The sequence below is a fragment of the Mirounga leonina genome, unplaced genomic scaffold, assembly GCF_011800145.1.
Source record: "Mirounga leonina isolate KUSES-001 unplaced genomic scaffold, KU_Mleo_1.0 Mir_173, whole genome shotgun sequence".
Classification (NCBI taxonomy): domain Eukaryota; kingdom Metazoa; phylum Chordata; class Mammalia; order Carnivora; family Phocidae; genus Mirounga; species Mirounga leonina.
The window spans coordinates 36,718,656-36,726,025 of record NW_023270447.1 but is presented as its reverse complement, the minus strand read 5'-3'; the positions used below and the strand labels follow the sequence as shown (position 1 = coordinate 36,726,025).

Sequence of the window (7,370 nt, the reverse complement as noted above, 5' to 3'; positions counted from 1 at the left end):
CTGAGCCACCCAGGCGCCCCTCTTCTCTCCTCTCCTCTCCTTTTCTCTCCTCTCCTCTCCTCTTCTCTCCTCTTCTTCTCCTCTTCTCTTTTCCTCAGTAGGCTCCACACTGGGCTTGAACTCATGACCCTGAGATCAAGACCTGAACTGAGATCAAGAGTCAAGAGTCAGATGCTTAACCAACTAAGCCACCCAGGCGCCCCCCAGTTTTTCAATTCAAGCCAGCAGCCCGAATTTTTATGTGAAATTTCCTGCTTTTTAATTGCTTAAACTGAAAATTCAGTTCATCAAATTGCATGTTAGCAATAAACAAGCAGAGAATAAATTAAAACTATACACATACACACATGGGTTAGATGTAGCTCATCAGCTCCCGGTTTGCAATCTCTAGTATAATTAATATAATAGCTCTGCCTCCTCAAAATTCATATTCAGAAAGCAGCCACAGTGTTCTGACTGAAACACAGTTCTGTCTGCAGTTCTTCATTCACTGATTTCCCCTTACTTAATTCTAAGCTTCCTTAAAAAGGATCTGGCCTTTGCTTCCTTCCCTAGCTTTTTATTCTACCATCATCTTAATTGTCAGCTGATCACACATCTTCTCTGTGTAAAACAATTCAGATTTATGAATTATTGTCTGAGAGCCCTACCTGGGTTAGTATTTGCCCAGGATTTTTCATTTGATTAAATAAGGTGTTATTACTAATAGTTGCATTCAAATAAGCAGGGATGGATTTATTCTATTTTATACTTCCAGCTTTTGTCATGTCTTAACTAGCTATGATGAGTTGCTTGTATATTAAAGACAGTTCTCTCTATAACACAACTATATCTGAAAGATTATCAATGATAACCATCTTCTTTTTTTGTTTGTTTGTTTCTGGCTTCAGATATGGTTTAATGTAGTTGTTCAAACAGAAGCTTTGAGGGTGATTGCTCTTCAACTCTGATTTCTTTTTTGCTGTGTTGACTTTCTCCTCAGCCTCTGCAAGAATCTAAGAGTTCCTCTCAGCTTTAAGACTAAGGGGAAAAAGAAGAGTATTTCTTCCTATTAACTCTTGCCAAGTCCTGGGACTGTAATTGGACCTAGTTGGGTAAACTACTGACATCTGAACCAACAACTATGGCTTAGGGGAAGGAATGTGCAGCTGAGCCAGGCCTGTGTCACACATCCTCCTCCTGAGTGGAAGATGAAATCCAAAGGGAAATTTCATGTACTATCACCAGTAAAAGGGGGTGAAAAATTCTGGGAGGCCAAAATGACAGATGTCCAGGACGACAGGTTTCTCTCCAGGGTGGACATGCTCATGATGACCTAGCTTGGAAGAAGTCCTAAAAGTTTTTTCATACTTGACACACTCATAGGGTTTCTCTGCAGTATGGTTTCTTTGATGCTGAAGAAAATTTCTTTTGCTAGTGAAGACTTTTCCACAGGCATCACATAAACAGGAAGACTCCTGAATATGGATCCTTAGATGCCTTTTAATTTGTTCCTGAGCACTAAAGCCTTTTCCACAATCTACACAGTCAAAGGGTTTCTCCTCACTGTGGACTCTCTGGTGCCGAGTTAGTTTTGTATGAAAATTGAAGGCCTGCCCACATATTTTACAAGAATAAGTCTTTTCCCCTGTGTGAATACGTTGATGTTGGCTAAGATGAGAAGTCCTTCCAAAGCTTTTGCCACACTCATTACATTCATAAGGTTTCTCTCCAGTGTGGATTTTCTGATGTCGAAGTAGTGGTGAATTACCAACAAAAGCTTTTCCACACTCATTACATTCATAAGGTTTCTCCCCAGTGTGGATTCTCTGATGTATAACAAACCCGGAACTACTAGTAAAACTATTTCCACACTCTCCACAGAGATAAGGCCTGTCACCACTGTGGATTCTCTGATGCCTGATCAGATTTGCATTATCATTAAAGGCTCTCCCACACTCTTCCATTGATAGGGCTTCTCTCCAGTGTGGATTCTCTGGTGCCGAATTAATGAAGAATTGTCATTAAAGGCTTTTCCACACTCATTACACTCAAAGGGTTTCTCCCCGGTGTGGATTCTCTGGTGTCTAACATAGTAAGAAAAATAACTGAAGCATTTCCCACACTCCTCACATCTGAAGGGTTTTCTTGCACAGTGGATTCTTGGAACCTTTAATATTTTTCACTGTGGGGATTTCCTAGTGCTTTTCCAGTTCACAGGTTTCTAGAAAGTTGGCTCTCTGAACAACACCCTTCTGCAAACCATGTGGCAATATCACATCTCTTTCTTCAGAAATTCCCTGTGTTGATGTGGACTCATTGCCAACGTTGGTCTCAGTATCTTTACAGATGTCTTTGGATAACCATCTTCTTTTGCCCAGGCCTTTCCAGATATGATATAACTATCATCTCCCTTTCAAAGACACAATGCAGAATATTTGTTAATAAACAAAAAAAGATGGCTAGGAATAGCTCAACATTTTGGGTCTTGGGGATAAAGGAAGAAGTACTTAATGTTGCCAACACGTGTACTGTCTTGGAAGCTGGTTAAATGCAAATATCTATATCAAGAATAATTATTCTGCTTATGTTATATTTGTAAGTTTCAGATAATCAAGGGCGGGTTTTTTGTTTGTTTTAATGTACATAGATATATTTTAACTTCTCAAAGAATTTTATTTTTTGAATTTAATTATGGAAGACTTATGTTGCAACCCTAACAATATAATAATAATAATAATAATAATAATAATAATAATGTAGTAGTTTTAAGTCAATATATAAATGTTTTAAATTATACAATTTTAATTATTCAAACATTCCTTTTTGCTTTCAAAACTATCCCACTTTGGACAATAAACTACATGGTCATCTTATTTAATTTTTTCTGCACTCCAGCCATTCAAAACGGCTGATAATCTGTTCAGTACACTGAACTGTTTCTCTAAGCTTTTCTCATGCAAGTTCCTCTATTTGGCATGACACCATTCCCACTTCCACACCATTTTTACCTCCTTCCTTTAAAGTTTAATTTACACTCAGCATTTAATAACTAATATGGATAAGTGTGTATGTGTGAATGTGGTAAAGAACAAATTTTACAAGTGTGAAGTGCTATTAATTAGTTAAATTTATGCTTGGTGTTTACTAAAGCAAAATTTAATTCAGGATCATGATCTTTAGAAAGCTTTGTATTATAAGAATCTGTGTAGGTGACTATTTTCCAACTTGATTTTAGCTTATTGATGGCTAACAACTTATATTTGTGTTCTCAGAGGCTAGCACAATGCTGATATACAGTTGTTTAATAACCATCTATGATACAAAAGGAGAAGGAATAAATAAATGAATATGGATAAAAAGAAGAATGTGGTCCAACTTCCTTGGTTCTTCATCAACCTCTTGGCTATTTTCCCCCAAAGTAGAAACAGAGGGCAATGGGTTTTATCCTGGTTTCACATGAGGATTTTTCACCACCCACATATGCTTATTTCTAGTATAATATGTATTCTCTGAGAGGAAGGGACACCAGTGATATCTACATTCCAAAATAGTGCTGCTCTCAGTAATATCCTGCCATGTTTATTCTTCCTGTCCCCTCAGGATACAGTTCAGTTTCTTGGCTGTTATTCACTAGGGCTATGTTCCTTTCATTTAGTACTAGAGAGTAGAATGCAAGGTTTAATTTGCATCTTTCATTACTGGCTCAACTATATGGAACAAAAAAAAAAAATTTCTTTCTGACATCTCTCTTCAAGATAAGAAAATCAAAAGCTTGGGCTTCAGATGTAAAGTAGAAGGGAACAGAACAAAATTGTTTTGTCTTTGTCTGCAACATATGGAGGAATTGGTTCTGGTTTAATTCTGAAGAAAATAAGAACATTAGTCAGAGACAATGCAATCGCAGCAGCTTTTTATGCCTCGGTTAAAAATACCAGCATAATATGAGTTGCCAGTATTTTGCCGTCACTTGCTCTTGGAGCTCAAAAAAATGTGAGCACCAGTTCTTTGTATGAGAAATTTATAGTGGTGGTGAGGGAAGTTTCCAATATATATCTCTCCATGAGTTGTATGAAAGGTGCCCATATGTGCAGATTTGGTGGCACCTATCCAAAAGTTTGATGGGGAAAAAGAAATCATGTTGAATACATGTGTCAGTTAAATGGAAACTAAAACCTTCTCAAATCAAAGGAAAAGAGGCAAGTGCCTGACAAGAGGATATTAAAATCATCAGGCAGATTGTATGTCATTCTCCATAGGTCAGTAATTTTAGCTCTGTCAGGATCCACTGTATGCACAGATCCTGACCTTGATGGGAAGGGTGGGTGAGATCAATATTTATAATCATAGTGGGATCTCTGTGGAAATTCAAAGTGTCATCCCATCTCCTGAAATTATGAATGAGAAAAAAAAGTTAAGACATATCCAGATCTGATAGAGAAAATTTTAAATCATGCTATTAGAATATTAGAAATAGAGCAACAATATCAGTGTACTTAATACCATTGAATTGTACACTTTTAAAAAAGAGAGAATGTTAAAACTAGAATGGAAAACTTGGTATGTAGTACCAGCCCTTTATTTTATAGATGATGAAAAAGAGCTTTTTGAAGGTTAAATGTTCTTGGTAATAAGTCGTGGAGCTTGCCAGGGGTTTCATCCAGTGGTAGGGGAAATACTTCTCCACTGAAAAGTGTTTTGATTATATTCCACAAGCCATGTTTGTTCAAATCCTCATTTCAGATATATTGAGTGCATAGTATGTGCTGGGCACTGGCCAGTGGTTGGATATGAATGAAATGCTGCCAGTTGTAATGGTTAGAAGCAATCACCTCTTCTGAAATTGATGGGAGCTCCTCAGATCTCAAACACTAAAACATGTGCAGTGAAAACAGATAATTAAGATGGCATTTCACACCTAACTACTACTTTACTTTTTAGTAAGGGATGAGATTTTAGAAAACTTTAGTCATTATCTTTTGAATCTTTATAAGAAAACCTTGCAAAAGGGATAATGAGGTCCAAGTGAGATGGGAAGTAATTATAAAATTTTTTTAAAATAATTTATTTATTTGAGAGAGAAAGAGAGAGCACAAGTGGGGTGGAAGGGCAAAGGGAGAGGGACAAGCAGACTCTCCCTGCTAAGCAGGGAGCTCGATGCAGAGCTTGATCCCAAGACCCTGGGACCATGACTTGAGCCAAAGATAGATGCTTAACAGACTGAGCCACTCAGGCACCCCTAAATGTTTTTGACATAAGTTGGATCTTATAAATATTAGAGCTATACATATTTACTTATTCATTTTTTTGATGGGCATTTATTGAGGGTCTACTTTGTGCCAGACACTGCTTGAGATCTTAGACACATAGATGCATATATGTGAAAAAGATAAAGGTCCTGTTCTTAAAGAACTCATAGCCAAGTCCGATGCGTACAGGTGAAAGAACATAAAAAATTCTATATTACTCTACAAAGAATTTGTTTTGTTTGGGGTGCCTGGGTGGCTCAGTTTGGGGTGCCTGGTGGCTCAGTTAAATGTCTGCCTTCAGCTCAGGTCATGATCCCGGGATCCTGGGATCAAGCCCCACATCGGGCTTACTGCTAAGCAGGAAGCCTGCTTCTCCCTCTCCCACTCCCCCTGCTTGTGTTCCTTCTCTCGCTGTGTCTCTGTCAAATAAATAAAAAAAATCTTTAAAAAAAATTGTTTTGTTCAGTTTAAATGAACTTTGAAAAATTAAATTTTGTAGCCAATAACAACTCACCTTTTTAAAATTAGAACCACTGATTAGGATAGAAATTGAATGCTAGTTTCTAAATTCCTGTTGGGAAGAAATCCCAAAGTTAGTAATGCAGCTCTCAAGTCATTTTTAAATTGAAAGTGTCTATCTTGAGGTTTTCACACGGCTCACAGGTTAGAGTGAGGATCTTCTACGTGATTATTTTTTTCTTTTTTAGATATACCATTGTTCTCAGACATTTTCATTCAGATTTAATTGTCTGGGTGAGATCTAGACATTGGAATTCTTAAAAAAGTTTTCTCAGGTGATTCTGATATGCCAGTATTGAGAACTGCTGGTATAAATCATTGTTTCTCAAAGAGATTATACTCATTGTTAAGAACATTTTAGGTGGTGCTAAATCATTTTAAATTGTAATGGTTATGGTGTTTAAATGTATATCAGAAAAATATATAAGTAGTCCATGGATGTTGTTATTTAGGACAAACAAAAGATTATAAAAAGTGAGTTAGTTCAAAATAGATTATCTATGTATCTATCAATATCTGTATCTATCTGTGTCAATCTGTCTATCACCTGTAAGAAGAGTATAGTTGGCAAAGGTTGTGAAATTGCCAGTATTTTAATGATAGACTTTTAGGTAACCCTGAGCTGGATTATGAGATAAGAGAGGAAATATGGAGGACCAAGGAATTTGGAAGATAAAATAGTTTTTTCCTGATAAGATTGACGATGAGCTGGAAAGCAAATAGTTTAAGGCCAAAGATTATATTTTCAAGTATTCTTTGCCAATTGTGCTTGGATCAAGATATTTAAAAATGAAAGGAGTATGTGGTAGAATTGATACTCTTTTGTGTAAACAAAGAAGCCTTTCTGATACTCTTGCCTTGTGTAGATGACCTACCCACATCTCTAGATATGGACTGGATTGGGTTGACCATGAGATGACACTTCAGGCATTATTGTCACCTATGAGCATTGAAAGCATCCATAATGTTATAGAAAAGGAAACAAAGAATAATCCCCAAGAAGTAAATGCTGCTTAAAATCAGTATGGGTAAGCAGCTATTTTCACTGGCTCCACAAGGTGTCCTGCTAGCTGCTCTAAGAGCTTGTCATAGGGTGAGTACTTCTGTGAATATTGACAGGGAAATCAATAATGGCAAGGAAATGAGTATTTGAGATCCCCAAAGATAACTGTCATTGGCTCAACGGGAAAGTCAGAGTGACACAATAGTTTTATCTTCTGTGGCAAGTTCAATTGGCCAACAGTGACTGCTGGAAGAATGCATTGAGGAGCACTTTGAGGATGAGTCTGTCTCATGAAAAAGGATGTCATGATGTGTTAGCGAGACTGTCAAGGCAGCTGCATAGGGGAGTGGCAGTACCATGGTCATATCCTCTATTTCTGAAAATGGTTACTCTATTGTTTGACGACATAACATCCTGCATAATGATCTTAGTCAGGGTAAACTTGACAATTTAAAACTAATAAACTCTTCTGAAAGATGGTCAAGTTTCTCACTGCATCAGATAAGACAGCATACATAATAGATGAGTGCTTTCTATTTCTGCTTTCATAGTGCATGAACTTTTTCAGTCTTGCACTTCGTTCTGTAAGTCAGTGTCTTCTTATTCCTTAATCTTTCTAG

General features: G+C 37.1%; 1 pseudogene; it reads right to left on the bottom strand.

Annotated features, from left to right (window-relative positions):
- Positions 1-739: 739 nt before the first annotated feature.
- LOC118018950 lies at positions 740-7,158 on the bottom strand (annotated as a pseudogene).
- Between the last annotated feature and the right edge of the window lie 212 nt (positions 7,159-7,370).